The 18,386-nt window shown below is 32.7% G+C and overlaps 1 long non-coding RNA gene across 1 annotated transcript; it reads right to left on the minus strand.

Annotated features, from left to right (window-relative positions):
• Positions 1-16,179: 16,179 nt before the first annotated feature.
• LOC146992877 (uncharacterized) lies at positions 16,180-18,064 on the minus strand. Its single transcript, XR_015038960.1, has 2 exons — positions 17,441-18,064; positions 16,180-16,402 (listed from the first exon to the last, which is right to left on the minus strand). It is a non-coding gene; the product is annotated as an uncharacterized LOC146992877 (long non-coding RNA).
• Between the last annotated feature and the right edge of the window lie 322 nt (positions 18,065-18,386).

The raw sequence follows: 18,386 nt of genomic DNA on the forward strand, positions 1-18,386 counted from the left end.
TTTGTTAAATTCAAATTTCATTCTTTGCAGCAATGGCACATCAGAATTATTTAAATTTAACTTTACTTTTTATTCTTATGAAACAATATATATATATATATATATTCTGTAACTGTAGGGAGAAAAACCATGAATTTTTCTCAGCTGTTTAAACAGTTCCCATGTATAAAATAGTATTTCATCCCCCAAAATATTAGTTAATTTTCTCCTAATGTATAATGTCTTGCCTGTTCGTACAGTGTGATTAATGTCATGGTAATTTTGGATACTTTCTATAGATCTTGCATAATAACTACACATGTAAGTTATATACACATTCATAAATCTCCTATGATATGAAAAGTTATTGCAGACTTTCACATAACTATTAATAACTTGATGACTTACCTTACTTCCGTAGACCATGATCAGAATTAAATAAACTTATAAGGTTATCATACTAAATTACACGAAAAGCAGCATGACATAAATAAATACAAAGAAATTAAATGTATTTACTGTACTAATAGATTATTAAATTACATGACATTGGTTTTGCCCATGTATAATGGTAATGAAAGCCAGTTTTCCATAGAAAGTCCTCTACAGAGGCTTCTGTTTTCTTAAGCAGATTGTTTTTACCACATTTCAGTGACCTTGATTTAAGTATGAAACTGGATAATATTTCCTTTCTGCATGAAATGTGTTAACTGAGTTTTAGAAATATAAGCCATCTTGCAGTTACTGTGATAATACTAATTTTTGGTACCTCCATATTATACCATCAACCATGAAATTTGTGCTAATTACTGCTGTGGAATTCTGAGCCAGGCATTTGTATACAGCAGTTACAACAAACCATGCAACAGTCTCTCTGCAGAATACATGAAATAACCCTGCTGTGAAAGTATTGGACCCACTTCGTGAAAAAACATTCTTTCATTACTACTGTTTTATTTGCGGTCAAATTTTACTAAAAGCTCATTTTAGAATGCTATGAATACAAGTTGTCCACAGGTAATTTTTCCAATTTCTTTCTGTTTTGTTCGCTATTTCCACATACAGTAGATGTTAATTCTTTCGAAAAGCTGTAAAAGAACTGGAGTGCAATCACAAATGTGATTCTACCTAGCTTACCAAGAATTATTTTGGGTTACATACAAATGAAACCACAGATGTTGCGAGTGTGGTGATATTAATTTTTGTTTTGTCTTCATTAACCGAAAAAATAAATTTTCCATTAATGGTGAAAAGGTAAGAAATATATGATAATAAGTATAATATTATAGTCATTTCAAATTACTGCAAGAATGTTTCATTATTATTCAAATAATAATAACAAAAAGCTATCTATACTATAATTATAGTGAAGTATAGATATTAAATAATACAAAATATTAAATAAATTTTAGAATCACCTATTTACTATAATTACTACAATTTAATAAAAAAAGGGTAGCTGTAATGTTTTTTTTTTTTTGTGTGTGTGTGTGTGTTTGTTTTAACGTTTTATTGCATATTTTTTAATAATGAAAAAACAGTGACATATTTTTGTTAAAAAGGAAAGTAAACTCCTTAAAAAGACTGATTTATTAATATATCAACTATATTTAATGTTAAAAATCTGTATATTAAAATTTCAGATGAAACTTTCTTTTGACTTAGGATTTATGTTTTTCTAGGTATGGAATGCTGGACGCCTATTCTATGATCACTGGATCTGTCTACAACTTAAGCGAACAATATTGACTCAAAGAAACCGGTATGGACAGCTATCAACAACTTATCGGAGAAAGCCATTCTGTGGTCCTCAGTTGGTGGGCGGGTGGGTCCATTTAACTTTACTGAAAGGGGACAAGGCTTCAAGGAGCTTTAGACCAATCGCAGTACAGACGAGTGACGAAATTTAGCGCGCGCTGGCTGAAGTTCTAGGAATATTCTCCCATTATTTCACTAACTCACACGCTGCATTTGTTGTTCGAAAAAAATTGCACAAAACAGTATTATGACCAACACGCAGCGGAATATGCTGCTGTGTTATGTGAAGGAAAATTCCGTTTTTTAAGGGGAAACTTAACTCAGGAATTTAGATCTTAGAAATAAAGAGTGATATGGGATACCACAAAAGCAATGGCAAATAGATAAAAGTAAATGAATTAAGCTTACTTCAAATCCTTTTAGAAATAAATTTAATCATTTAAATTTATAATATGATTAATTTGCATTACAATCTAATAGCAAACTAAGTTTTTTTTTTTTTTTTTTTTTTTTCCCATGCTTACATTAAAACTGTTTTCCCGCAATTTATTTTGCAGTTACTTTTGGAAAAATATTTCTTTACATAATAAATTAGAAAGAAAATATTTCTTTCTTAATATTTCTTCCCTTTTTTTTATTTTCTTTTACTATGAAAATTATTTCTTTCAGGAAAAGAAATAAAATTCATTCGCTATTACAGTATGGCCGATTGCTGCTGCATTCAACTATCACACACGCATCAAAATGGTTTATTTTAAATAATTTATTCTATAATTAACATGAAAGAAAATATTTTTTCAATATAAAATATATAACCAAAATTAAACTATCCTGTATGTGTGATTAATTCGTTTTGCAATTTTTGTCACACAATTACTAACACCTTTTTTTTTTTAATATTACATTGCTGTTACTTGAATTTTATATATATATAAAAACTGCTCAGTTTAAATATTCTTCCTTCTCAAAAGATTTTATTCTGTGAAAATAATTAAAATATAGTAATATTTTCACAGTGTAAGTACTAAAGTAAAAATAATCAGTGTAGGTCTCTTGCAGTTGAAGTCCTTGTCAAACAAGCGTTTCGACACATTTTAAATAGAAAACTAATAATAATCAATATCTCTTTTACAATATAAAAATGAGAATGCTATAAACAGTTTTTTTTTGTTTTTTGTTGTTGTTAAATTTGCAAAGAAACAATGATTTTTTAATACTATAATAGGTTACAAAAGTAATATTCAATGAATAAACCCTCAGTCTTATAGCATTGTTACTTTATAGCATAATACAATAATAATGCAGTATAATTCTACTAACAAGCCCACCAGCTGCCGAGCGGTAGTGTAGCAGAACGCAGGTAGTTTGGTCCGAGGTTTGAATCCCGGGAACGAGCTAGCCGGCGTTTTTGTGGCTTTCCACATGTGTAACTTGTATACGAGCCAGTTTCCCTTAGAAAGTCCTCACTTAGAAACCAGTTTTAAAACGTAATAAAATTACACACAAAATAATAATAATAATAAATAAATCTGAAAGCCTTCAGATTTTATATTACTTCCAAAGGGCCATTATTTAACGTTTTGCGTGTTATCTTTATTTATTAAATATCATGTTTTCCGCACTTAAACCATAAAATTCAATTCAACAGCAATATCATATAATTAAAAAAAAAGCATATGTTTAGAATTTCCGATACATAATCTCCCGCGCTAGAGATGAAAATGTTTTTTTCTGTACAATGTTGCTATTGCTCGCTTTGAAATCGTTGGGTTTCTTAATCAAAAACTCATAAATGCTTTACAAAATATGAAATAGATAATAAAACAAATTCTCAGTTCCAAATTTGGGCCTCCAGATACCTATATTAGGATGGAGGATTACGTTATTCAGAATTTCATGGCACTAGGTAGCGTTGTTTTATCACTGTGCGAGAAACATTCATACATTCTGCAGATTCCTCATTATTTAATTTCTTTAAATATAATAGAGTGCGATAATACTTGGTGGCAACGATTTGAAAAGTGAAACGCCACAAAATGGCAAAACGAAATTAATAATTAATAGCCCCTCTGAGCTAAAACTTATTTTTGAAAGTATCACATTAGTAGTAGTACAGCTACTGAAAAAGATATTATAAAGCTATTTTATAGTTTTATAATTTTTTTTAAAATTTTTATTTTACAGTAGTGTGAATTTTGCGTAATAATGAACGACATTCCTTTTTGTGTTCACAGTATTATTGGTAAGGTATTCAACTGTTAGATTTTAAAGTAAACGTAATTCTTGCTGTACATAAATCGAGTAGAAGCTTATCGGATGTGTGTTAAATAAAGAAAGTTTGTGTGCTTGATAAACTTATCATCTTCTACATTTTTAAAGCATACAATTACAATTTATATCTATAATTTCTGGAATAGTATAACTTTTCTTTCAGTAGAAATTGCGTTCTTGTTTTCTGAATGTGGCTCCAAATACTCTCTCAGTTCATCACAAATTAAAATAACTATAAATTTTGGCAATCTGAAATACGCAATGAAAACATCTTTTGGCAGAGCAAAAGCATCATTATATTTTCTATAAATTCGCCACCGATTCAGAGATCTACGACCGTATTCTTCGTTTGAATATGAAAAAATCAGCAGCGAAAACACATACAAAGACATTGTCTACTTAGTACGTCAACTGCACAACCCTGATTGACGGCGCGGCAACACTTTTTCACGCGCTTTCGACAACTTCCGTACTCAGAGAATATAGGATGTCGGGCAGACCTGTTTTTTACTAGCAGCGACATCTGGCGGCCCACAACTTGCTGTCGACTCTCGTAGCGTAGAATAACCGTCCTGGCACGAGAGCAAACCAGCTCCCCATTGCAATTTTGACGTCATCAGTTACCAGAGCGGTAAAGCGTTGCACTTGAATTCGACTCTGGGGCGAATTCAAGTGCAACGCTTGTCATGGTAATCGCACTTGCATTGCAAAACCGAATTCAAGTGCAACGCTTTTCGGACACGCCTACTGAAAATACGTCACTACCATAGAGGAATTTTGCGGCTACTCCTGACCTGCCGCAAACTCTTAACAGCGACTGTAAACAAGATGGCTGAAGTGATTTTGCTCAGACGTTTAAGAAATCGGAGAAATGCTGATCGAATCCCTTGGCATTTAAGAGACAGTCGTAATGCTTTTGAAATGGTGGAGCGTGAATTCATCAGTTGATTCAGATTAAATCGGTTTGCTTCAATGAATTGAAACCTTTTCTGAAGGCAACTGCCAATAGATATTCTCTGCAAAAGCAGGTTTGTTTTTACTTCAGATTATGAAAACTGAAATACTTCTGGAAATGTTTCCGAATCATAGACTATGCTTAAATGACCTATTTGAGAATATTATATATTTTTATACGTAAACACACAAATTTTTAATGTTATTGTATCAGGATTCTTTCTTTTTCATCCCGTTTTTTTTCGTAGTAATGATCGAAATCATTAAATACTGCGAATTTTGGAATTCAGTAATAATATCACCATTAATTTATTGTTTTAATTACTCTAAAACGTAATCTCGGAGAAATTGTTTTTCTAACAGAAATTATGCATATGCCTGTCTTTGATATATATATATATATGTATATATTTGGGATTAGTTTTTTGGAATATTATATATTTTTTCATGGTTTTAGATACGTGCATTTAATTTACATATGCTCTCAGAATTTCAGTGATATAGTAAATTAGTTTGCAGCAATAATTAATCTTTGATATGTATGCAATTAAAATTTCATAATTTAAATTAACTTTATATGAATAGAGAATATTTGTTAAATTCAAATTTCATTCTTTGCAGCAATGGCACATCAGAATTATTTAAATTTAACTTTACTTTTTATTCTTATGAAACAATATATATATATATATATATATATTCTGTAACTGTAGGGAGAAAAACCATGAATTTTTCTCAGCTGTTTAAACAGTTCCCATGTATAAAATAGTATTTCATCCCCCAAAATATTAGTTAATTTTCTCCTAATGTATAATGTCTTGTCTGTTCGTACAGTGTGATTAATGTCATGGTAATTTTGGATACTTTCTATAGATCTTGCATAATAACTACACATGTAAGTTATATACACATTCATAAATCTCTTATGATATGAAAAGTTATTGCAGACTTTCACATAACTATTAATAACATGATGACTTACCTTACTTCCGTAGACCATGATCAGAATTAAATAAACCTATAAGGTTATCAGGTTCTATGTTTCTTCTAACCTTCTTCGCAAACATACAATGGCCTGACTAGAACAGAGAGCTTACTAAAGCTATGTTCACTAATTGTAGTAAGTAGACAGGATACAGACGAAGGGTATACAAAACCCTTTATTTTTTCTTTATATACAATGACTTCCGTACTTCGGAACACAATGACCCTCCACTCGGGGTCTAACTTAAAAGATATCAAAATAAAACTAAACTCTAATTTAACTTTAGAATAAGATTGGCCTTATAATAACAGAAAGCGTATGTGGCACAGAGACTGTGAACACTACAATACGTTTAATTTATCAAGAGGATTAAAACCTCTGGCCTGGAAGGCAAAGTAGGAACTGCGTAACTTCTAAGGTAAGCGGCCTGCTTCGAACTCACGGCTTCCTCTCTTCTGCTTGGCAAAAAGGCCACACTTAAATACTTGGCGTTCGCCAGACAACTTTGCATAAACTCCTTCACGCTTATAATTCCGGCCGGAAGTAGAAAATAAGAAGTGATAGTAAAGATTTAAAATAAAATAAACGTTAGTAAAACTTAAGATCCTTACATACTTCCCGCCAGAGTTAATTAGTTTGAAACTGAGGTCTAAAACGACCTTGTTGAAAACTTTTAGCTCTAGAAACTAACGCGAGGCCAAACTTTTACAATCGTAACTTAGCTAGAAACTAGAAAATTTTAAAAGAAAGAAATTTGTTACAATAGCAGCTCCCGGAATATACAACAATCTTTTTTCTTTTTCATCTGTACTGCATCAAAACAGGAGCTTTATTCAATTCTGGTTCCTTCCAGAGATCTGGAAGGAAAACTAGTTTAATGAAATGTTACAGAATGACATTGTAAATAACATATAGAATATACTTTTCTTAACATTCTTATTTCATTCATGACTATTTTAATTATCTCTCCCCGTGCTCTCTGACATGTGTTGTAAAAACACCAAACACGAATGTGTTTCTGTCTATGTGTTCAACACTTCCTCCTACAATCAAAACACTAACGTGTTAAAATTCAACATACGAGACCTCTTAAATAACCCTAATTTCAACTCTAGACCCTGAGGTACTATTCTGAAAGTGGCTAACTCTAAAGTGTAGCGTCAGAGAGCCTAACTACATCATTCAACCTTTAACACATATTCACCATGATTTAATCTTTACAGTCACACGAATAACAAATTTTTTTAACATTACTTTCACTTTTACCATATCACGGTATTTCTAAACATTCAAAATAACAGTTCACATGTATACAAGAACATATCAAGATGCCGTTAATTTTACACATTTGAAAACATACATTAGTAGTACATTGTTAACTTCTATTCTTTTCAAAGCAAGTGCCAATTCTTTCTACATTGAAATAATACTACATTTCAAAAAGTCTTTCAGACTAAAACTTCTTTCTTGTTAGAATGTTTTAAATAAAATTTATACAATAACTTTTTACAATATTTAAGTCTTTACACAACGCTATTATACATCAACTTTAGTTTTACGCGCGAGTAATTGAAAAACATAATAAGAAAATCGGTCACAACTCATTTCTCGCCCTTTTGGCGATAAAGGTAGACCTCGCATGAGGTAAAACTTCTTGAAATCTGCCACTTCCAGTAAGAATGAAAGATTAACTTAAGTTTGTAAAGTAACATAAAATTTTACTTATCTTTGTAATATTCAGACATCCTTTTCTGGGCCCAGTCTTTAAAGGTGCTGCAGACCGTAGCTTGGTTGATCCTCCTTCTTGTACGAGCTCGCCCTTCAGTGCTTTCCTCTGGAAGCTTCCGTTTTTCACCACTACGGCCACCCTTGAACATCTTCCTTCTGTCCTCTGCTTGTGGTCTTGGCCGTTTGAAGGCAGCTGGTCTTGGTGGAACCGGGAAACTTCTGTCGTGATCCTGCTTGGACCTCGTTGTTGGCCGTTCAAATTTTTCTTGTACTTTTTCCTCCGCCGCTGATGGCCCTTCCGCAGTTCGGCGACTTTTGCTGCGGAGAGTTCTGTCGGATGAGTCAATCTTCCGTTTCACAGCCGGGTTATAGTTGCCGTCCTTTCTCCCGGTCTTTTCCACATACGTCGTCCTTCTCCCTTCTTCATTCTGGGGGTGTTTGTGAACTCTGTTTTTTGGACGGTGGAACGGCTTCTTTTTCTTTGTACCTTCAATTTTTCCGCGGGGCAATTTTCTTTTCACTTGCTTCTGTCTCTCATTGGCTTGCCCTTGTACTTGTCGTTTTCCCACCTCTGGAACTTGTGCCTGCGGTGTCTGCCGTACCGGATCCTGCAAAAGATCTGAAAAGATTTGCATTTTATTACGGTCATAGAATGGTTTTATCTGGTCAATGTTTGCGGAACAGGTTTCACCATTTCTTGCCTTTAACACTACAACAGCGTGAGTTATTTTTTCTATAACATATGGTCCTTCAAAGCGTGGAAAAAATTTGGCAGTTTTATCTTCTGGTGCTGAAGAAAGTGAATGCTTAATTTTTAGTACTTCATCCCCTACTTTATAAGTTACTCCCCGTCGTTTCAAGTCATAATACAATTTTTGTTTTCTTTGTGCTACTTCCGTATTCTTTTTTGCTTCTTTTATTAGTTTTTCTATATCACCCATTTTAAATTCTGGGGCTCTTTGTTGCACATAAAATAGTTTATCTAACGGTGTTATAACCTTTCTGCCTAGAAATAACTCAGCAGGAGTTTTGCCCGTTGTATCATGTTTTGCGGTCCTAAGGGCGAAAGCAAATTCATTGACATAGTTATCCCAGCTTTTATGAAAATTTTTAACATAACTACGGATAATTTTCACTATATTTCTGTTGACCCGTTCCGCTATATTTGATTGCGGCCGATACGGGACCATTTTTAAATGACGTATGCCCAGTTTTTGGCACATGTCTTCAAATATATTACTTACAAATTGAGGACCATTATCCGATATAACTTTTAGGGGCGCCCCGTATTTTAAAATATATTTATTTAAAATAAAATCGGTAACTAATTTCGAGGAGGCTCGTTTTAAGGGAACAATTTCGGTCCATTTACTAAAATGATCAACTATAACAAGGAGATAGCGACTTTTGTTTAACTGACTTTTTGGGAAAGGGCCCAATAAATCGATGCCGATTATTTCATTTGGAAATTCGGATTTAATACTATTTAGAAACCCGGCCGGGCGGAAATTAATATAATTAACGGCTTGACATGTTGGGCAGGACTGGACATACGCCCTTGTTAACTTTTGCAGTTCAGGAAAGTAGACTGCCTCGCGTACGCGTTGAGTAGTTTTTCGAATACCAGCATGAGAAGCTAAAGGGCTGTCATGGAGCTCTTGCAGGATATTTAATCTAAGACTAGCTGGGATAACAGGTCGAAATTCGTTGTTGGAATTCGTAGTTTTTGTATAAAATAATAGACCATCTATTAGTTCGTAATGGGCCGCCCTATTTCTTATCGCCACAATATCTTGGTGGCTAAAATTTTCAGGATCCTTCAAATACTCATAAATACTTCCAAACTCAGGATCCTTACCCAGTTCGGTTATTACAGTTTCTCGGGAATTTACTGTACACGCTGTCAGCATTGCAACTTTTACGGTATTACCCTGTTCGTCTAATTTAATTCGTGACAGGGCATCTGCTACGATATTTTGCTTTCCGGGGGTATGCTTGATTACCAGATTATATTCTTGCAGCTTGAGTGCCCATCTTATTAACCTTGGGGATAAATTTTTTCCAGAGTACAATCTAGTTACCGCCGCATGATCAGAATATACTGTTATCGGCGCCTTTCCAAAATAGACTCGGAACTTTTGCACTGCTAACAGAACTGCAAGTGCCTCTCTCTCGGTCGCGGAATAGTTTCTTTGTGTTTGATTTAAAGTTCGGCTAAAAAATGCCACTGGCTGCTGATTTTGCGAAAGTACCGCTCCTACCGCATAATCCGAAGCATCCGCTGAAATTTCTAAATTTTCATCCTTTTCAGGAAATTTCAACACAGGGGCTTGCGTTAATGCTTGTTTTAATTTTTCGAAAGCACTATTGGCTTCGGCCGTCCACGAGAATCTTGCCTTTTTCCTTTTTAATTTTAACAATGGCTCAGCGGTAGCCGCAAAATCTTTTATAAAGGACCTATAATATGAACAAAGTCCTAGAAAAGAAGAGAGCTTCTTTGCCGTGTTTGGAGTCGGATACTTTTGTACAGCGATTATTTTTGATTCATCTGTCTCGATCCCTTTTTGCGATATTTTGTAACCTAAATATTTTAATTCAGGGGCTGCAAATTTGCATTTTTCGACATTAACTTTTAGACCGGCCTCATTTAATAAAGAAAACACCTGTCTTAAATCCTGTACATGTTGGTCTAGATTATCACTAGTAATAATGATATCGTCTAAATAGATAAATGTGGACTTTCCGAGAACAGGTCTTAACACAATGTCCATGCATCGCTGAAATGTTGCTGGGGCGCCTGAAAGGCCAAACGGCATTCGCAAAAATGCATAAGTGCCAGACTTGGTTATAAAAGCAGTCTTAGGCACGTCCTCAGGCCTGATCCCTATTTGAAAATAACCATTCGTTAAGTCTAAAGTTGTCATAAATTTGGTTGATTTTATGTTCCTTAAAATTTCTTCTATAATCGGTAACGGATATACCGGATATTTCGTTATGGAATTTAATTTACGGTAATCAATAGCGAATCTCCACCTTTTTGGATGCTCCAAAGGATAATCATTATTTTTCTTACATAAAACCACCGGACTAGCATAACTACTTGAGATAGGCGTTACGATCTTTTTACGTAGCATATCGGTAATATGCCATTCTATAATTTTTTTCTTATTCTTATCATACCGGTATGGTTTTTGACGAACCGGCAATGCATCTCCGGTGTCAATACTATGGTTAGTAACCTGGGTAAATCCTGGAATATCACTAAATAAGGAAGCAAATTCACTTACCACTTGTCGGATTCTATCTTGCTCGTCATTAGGCAGGTGGTCGAGATTTAACCTTGGCGGTTCAACCTTTTCTACACGCACTGGTTTCATCGTCAGCTTAAGAGACGCTTCATTAAAATCCAGTGTAGCTTGTGCGTCTGAAAGAAAGTCTATTCCTAGTATTAAGTGTGCTTGCAAATTTTTTACTATAAAAAACATCACCTTTACTTGTTCGTCCTTGATACGGATGTACAAAGGTACTTTACCTACGCACTTACATTGTTCTCCTTGCGCCGCTAATACTGTTGTATTATCCGCATTATATATGCGGTATTTGCGAAAATACTTTCTAAAAAAGACTTCTGCCACACAGGAACACTGCGCGCCGGTATCCAGGAGTGCGGTGGCCGGGATATTATTTACCAAGACTTCAATCTTCGGAAGAGTTAAATTTTTCACCATTACTGTATTTAACTTGTAGGAAGAGGGGTTTTCGTGGCCTTCGGATTTCCGCACCCTCTCGTCAGCAGAAATCCGTTTTAGTTAAAATTATTTTTCCTTTCGGTGCTTTCCTTCTTTCTCCACTGGCCTTGAGACTTTTTTCCTGGGTTGCTATTGAACTGTCGACGTTCGCCGGCTGTTTTTGAATGCTCGGGTTTCCTTGCCCACTTATTCGCTTTTTCTCCGTAGCCATGTGCTTGAGTTTGCTGTAGTCTTGGCGTACCAAATTGGTTTCGCTGTTGATATTGGCGTCTTCTTTCGACGTCCGCCGTTCTTCTACTTTCAAACTGGATTGCTAGCTCAAATAATTTTTCCAGTGTAGTCGGATTTCTCAATTCAATAAAGTCTTGCACTTGGGGTAGTAACCTCGGTAAAATCACTTGAATTATTTCAGGATCCGGACGGTTTCCATACAAGAGCTTGAAAACGTGAATTTTTCTTAAAATAAAGCTCGAGATGTTTTCTATTCTTTGTTGATATATACTGAAAAGTTCTGTTTCTAATTTCGCACGATCCCTTACAACAGGGAAGGCTTTTAGTAGGGCAGTCTTGAAATTCTCGTAAGTATAGGTGGGACTTCCTGCTTGACCCAAGAGACTTCTGCCGATACATTTGAACCAGTTAAGCGCTTGGCCCCTCAAAGCGCTGGTAGCTAAAGTAACTTTTTGAAACTCGTGCACGGGGTAGAGCATGAAGTGGTCATCCAATTTTTCCAAAAAACTGGTTACCTGTGAGTTTCCATTAAACGTTGCTTCTGGTTTCAGCGAAGCGCGCATGGTCTGGACAATATACCCAAATCCTTCCAGGGCGGCAGCTGGCATTTCTGGATTCTGAGCTGTTTCTGCAGGCAGCACGGGTTCTTCTTGAAACTCGGCCATGGTTATTCTTCGTCGGGCGCCACTATCAGGTTCAATGTTTCTTCTAACCTTCTTCGGAAACATACAATGACCTGACTAGAACAGAGAGCTTACTAAAGCTATGTTCACTAATTGTAGTAAGTAGACAGGATACAGACGAAGGGTATACAAAACCCTTTATTTTTTCTTTATATACAATGACTTCCGTACTTCGGAACACAATGACCCTCCACTCGGGGTCTAACTTAAAAGATATCAAAATAAAACTAAACTCTAATTTAACTTTAGAATAAGATTGGCCTTATAATAACAGAAAGCGTATGTAGCACAGAGACTGTGAACACTACAATACGTTTAATTTATCAAGAGGATTAAAACCTCTGGCCTGGAAGGCAAAGTAGCAACTGCGTAACTTCTAAGGTAAGCGGCCTGCTTCGAACTCACGGCTTCCTCTCTTCTGCTTGGCAAAAAGGCCACACTTAAATACTTGGCGTTCGCCAGACAACTTTGCATAAACTCCTTCACGCTTATAATTCCGGCCGGAAGTAGAAAATAAGAAGTGATAGTAAAGATTTAAAATAAAATAAACGTTAGTAAAACTTAAGATCCTTACAAGGTTATCATACTAAATTACACGAAAAGCAGCATGACATAAATAAATACAAAGAAATTAAATGTATTTACTGTACTAATAGATTATTAAATTACATGACATTGGTTTTTCCCATGTATAATGGTAATGAAAGCCAGTTTTCCATAGAAAGTCCTCTACAGAGGCATCTGTTTTCTTAAGCAGATTGCTTTTACCACATTTCAGTGACCTTGATTTAAGTATGAAACTGGATAATATTTTCTTTCTGCATGAAATGTGTTAACTGAGTTTTAGAAATATAAGCCATCTTGCAGTTACTGTGATAATACTAATTTTTGGTACCTCCATATTATACCATCAACCATGAAATTTGTGCTAATTACTGCTGTGGAATTCTGAGCCAGACATTTGTATACAGCAGTTACAACAAACCATACAACAGTCTCTCTGCAGAATACATGAAATAACCCTGCTGTGAAAGTATTGGACCCACTTCGTGAAAAAACATTCTTTCATTACTACTGTTTTATTTGCGGTCAAATTTTACTAAAAGTTCATTTTAGAATGCTATGAATACAAGTTGTCCACAGGTAATTGTTCCAATTTCTTACTGTTTTGTTCGCTATTTCCACATACAGTAGATGTTAATTCTTTCGAAAAGCTGTAAAAGAACTGGAGTGCAATCACAAATGTGATTCTACCTAGCTTACCAAGAATTATTTTGGGTTACATACAAATGAAACCACAGATGTTGCGAGTGTGGTGATATTAATTTTTGTTTTGTCTTCATTAACCGAAAAAATAAATTTTCCATTAATGGTGAAAAGGTAAGAAATATATGATAATAAGTATAATATTATAGTCATTTCAAATTACTGCAAAAATGTTTCATTATTATTCAAATAATAATAACAAAAAGCTATCTATACTATAATTATAGTGAAGTATAGATATTAAATAATACAAAATATTAAATAAATTTTAGAATCACCTATTTACTATAATTACTACAATTTAATAAAAAAAAGGGTAGCTGTAATGTTTTTTTTTTTTGTGTGTGTGTGTGTGTGTTTGTTTTAACGTTTTATTGCATATTTTTTAATAATGAAAAAACAGTGACATATTTTTGTTAAAAAGGAAAGTAAACTCCTTAAAAAGACTGATTTATTAATATATCAACTATATTTAATGTTAAAAATCTGTATATTAAAATTTCAAATGAAACTTTCTTTTGACTTAGGATTTATGTTTTTCTAGGTATGGAATGCTGGTCTGAGGGTTCTCTATGCTATAGGACAATGACCAGGCAATACTCATGATGCATTTATATGGAGTGGACTGAAACAAAATCTAGATAGTATTTTGTTGCATCGTGCATATCTTTGGGAGATAGTGGATTATATTTCCATTTTATCACGGGAATATCTCTATAATGAGAAGCACAGAAAAGTTCGTGCAGCTATAGAGATCAAATCAAGATTTAGGGTACTGCACGATACTGGTGGAACACTATTGTATTCACAAAGCAAAATATGTAAAATGGTCATATCTGGTGGCCATTTTACATAATATATGCTTAAGGTATTGTGTTGAAAATCCTGAGATTGATGTGTTTGAAGATGATGAGTTGGTACCTTCAGAAAGTTTTCAGTCAGTGCATGTTGAAATTGCATTGCACAATGAATTATCTTTAAATTTTGAAACTCGATAATAAAAACCCAAAGTGGGCAACAATGAACCTCTGGCAAAGGTGAAACCCCCTTAATGGATAATAAAGAATATATTATGAAAAAAATTACTTTCATAATATATTCTTGGGGACCCACAAGCCATGGTTTATATTTAAACCTGTAACTAAATGCACAACCCTAAATGATTTTAATTTATATTAATAATCCTAAATAATTTTATTAGTCCTGGTTTCAAATGCATACTGACAACTTTTATCATTATTGTTCTTCCCTCTGAATTTCTTGTTTCCATCATTTATGTTTAAAAACTCTTGACTACCAGAAATAACTTAATAGGCTTGATATATATGTATTTTAGTGTTGGGTATGCCAGTCATGATTTACAATAGTAAGTCACTATAAATTAGCATTGCACTTAATTTATCTTAAACTTAGCAATAAGATTTACTGCACCGAAATTCAGTTTCTTCCAAAAAGTCAAATGTTTCCCTTTCGTCCCCTTCCGTGGGACAAGATAGAAAATTTCCATGTGACAATACACATTTAATAGCATAAGAACTTCATGCTTATTTATTATAGTATAAATTAAAACTGACATATTCTGTCAAAGATATTTAAATGTATTTCCTAAAAACAATTATTTCACTCTACACTGTTTATGTCTTGGGGGTGGGCAAAACAAATATTGGACAGTTCAATTTTCCTCCACCATTCCTGTGAGCGTATTCTTCAATTAAGCAGGGTTTTGCTCCAATTCCTGATTAGCATAACATGTAAAGAATAAACAGCCTATGATTTATGCCTCCATATCCTCTTGTATTATTTAAAGAACATACATTTTTCTTTTAATTCTAGATTTTAAAACATTAAAGTAAGGGAAAGATTGTTTGCTGAATTTAGATTTATATCATCATTACGCATTCACTATAATAACTTACTGCATACTTACCTCAGTGGGTTTGCCATTAAAAGAAATACATTTAAGTAAAATCATGAGTGTATAATAAATTGTTTTTCAGCCAAAAAAAGAGAAGGGGGAAAATAAATACAGTTTGATTCACTTAATTTTTAGTACGCGACTCAACATTGTTATTGTAAACTAGACATTAGCCATACTTTAATAGTTGTCATCTCTGTATTTTTAGAACTTCGAAATTATAATGTCAATTTTATCTGCCGTTGTTATGGAGCTGTAGGATATCGAATGTTATTTCTTCAATGATAAAAAGAAATGAAATTTTTAATACCACATCTCATTCATATAACTTATTAACATAATTGAAAAACAATTTAATTCATTTCGTGTTATATCTGAAAATTAAAATTTGTAATACATTGACTAAAGATTCTTACAGGTCTTATTACCATTTTCTTCCAGGAAAAAGATTGCTGTGTAAAATGCATAAATATTTTCACGAGACTTATAATAGTGGTATTAGAATTATTATAATGTTTATGTCATATAATGGATCTGTGAATTTCTTTTAAATAATTTTTATAATCACAAAATTTTATAAAATTAAGAAAGTAGTAAATTTTACAATTAAAATATGAGTCCCACACTGCAGAAATACATACAAGAATGAAAACACTGTAATATTTGAAATGCATGATTTATTTTTTTAATAAATTAATAATTATATTTTGATTTTCTATGACAGCAGACTGATTTGCAACTGATTGCTTATACAAGTCACATATTTCACACAGTACATTAATATATTCTTCTGCGTTTTAATTATTTCCTTTTCTGCAGCTGTAATATCATCTCTCTTCCTTTTTTCTCTTCGGTCTCCTGCTTCGAATAGTTGAGCTTCTATCTGAGGGAAAATTTTAAAATATTCATTCAAATTCAAATATTCTTAATTTTTATATTTCATAATGTAAAACACTTTTTATAATTAATTAAACAATGAAACTTCTCTAAAAAGGAACAATTCATAATATTGATTTCTTTAACTTTCAATTTTTTTCCCTTTATAATTTTTAAGACTGTTTATAGATCAAGAGGATTTAATGATTATTATTTTAAATTCTTAAAATCTTGTTGTTAATAAAAGACATACTTTGTATATAATGTTCGCAATAAAGAATTGAAATAACTCTTTTGTATGAGAAATATTAATTTACATCTGTTATAATTAATTTATACCAGCGGTTCTCAGCCGGTGGTATGCAAAGAAACAAAATATTTTTAACTATGAAATTCAAAAATCTCATAAAGAAAAGAATAGTTCATAGAAATTTCCTTTGATCGAAATTGACTTGAAGATTTGGAAAATGACACACTTGTTAACTTTTGGCTGAACCGAAAAAAAGAATTTAAAGGCATTTCAAATAAAGCTATCAAATTTGTATTGTCTTTTCGCACAACCTGTTTGTGTGAAAAATGATTTTTTCCATGTTAAATTTGAAATATAAATACTCATCAAAATTAAAAGTGGAACCTAATTTACCATTAAATGAAATAAGAGCAGACATAAAGAAATTAAATATTAAAGTATTATAACTGAAATTTTGATAATCAAGTGAATAATTAATTTAATTAAATTAATTTTGATAATTAAGTAATCATCAGTTTTTAATCTAATAGTTCTTTATGTGTACATATTTAATACAAAGAGTGTGCAAATGGCAATATATATATATATATATGTTTTTAATATTTCTATTGAGGAATTGAAAAATAATCATTGTAAAATTAGTGGTAGTCTTAATGTTTTTCAGTTTTTGCTTAGATGGTACACTACAGTCAAAAGGTTGAAAACCGCTGATTTATACCATTAAAGTTTTCCTGTTGGGAGGAAAAGGAAAAGAAGAATGCAGAAAACATTAGATTTTATGTAATAGATACAAACTTGTCATTCCTAAATGCCATTGCAGATTTCCTCGTGATAAAGGTGTGGAATTTTCTAATGTAAAAAAGAAAAAAGCATAAAATAAGCACAATTTACTCAACAATCTTGACTGAAATATACATGCTTTCAGAGATAGCATAAAGCAAGAAAAGTTTACTCAACAATCTTGATTGAAATATACATGCTTTCAGAAATAATATACAAAGCATACTGCATAATCAAAGTTATGAGTTTATATACTATGAGATACTATACATGTTTATAATATACCACGTTCCTGTACACCTAACACCTCGTCCACAATTTTCTATACAATTCATTAAAGATAGTTCCTGAAACATAACTGACTTAAGAGAAACATGCATACTTCTAATTTATGCACAACAATTTGACAAACATTAATTTCAGGTAAAGAGCTACATGTATTATATCAAAGAAAGAATGAATAAGTGTAATTTGCCTTTATCCTACAAATACTTAAAAACATTTACATTAAAAAAAATGAATTATACATAATGGTAGCAAATTTTTAATGAAAAACAAAACAAGAGTTGAAAACTTAATGCAGTTTTTGTCAATATTTTACTCTCTTAAAATTTATATAAATGTATAGAAACTTGAAATGCATACCGCATTTGGCTGGAAAACTTGTGGTATTGTACTGCACTCTAGGGAAAGGGAAAAAGTATACAATGAAGCAATCATAAGAATAAAAGATATTTGCATATTATTGAAACCAGCTTAATAAAAGTTACCAAATTTTCAAAAATGTGCCAAACTCTGACAACGATTATGTATCAAAAGTTTTCAGGTAACATGCTCATGACAATTTTTCATTCAAGCAATGTTACCATTTTCATATGTGTTTCTTATGTTGTATTTCAAGTTCCAATGGATTTTAGATACGAATAGTTGTTTTAGATTAATTTCAGATTTAAAATACTGC

Source organism: Stegodyphus dumicola, chromosome X2 (assembly GCF_044657685.1).
Source record: "Stegodyphus dumicola isolate Sdum_Otavi_A_Nest chromosome X2, ASM4465768v1".
NCBI lineage: Eukaryota > Metazoa > Arthropoda > Arachnida > Araneae > Eresidae > Stegodyphus > Stegodyphus dumicola.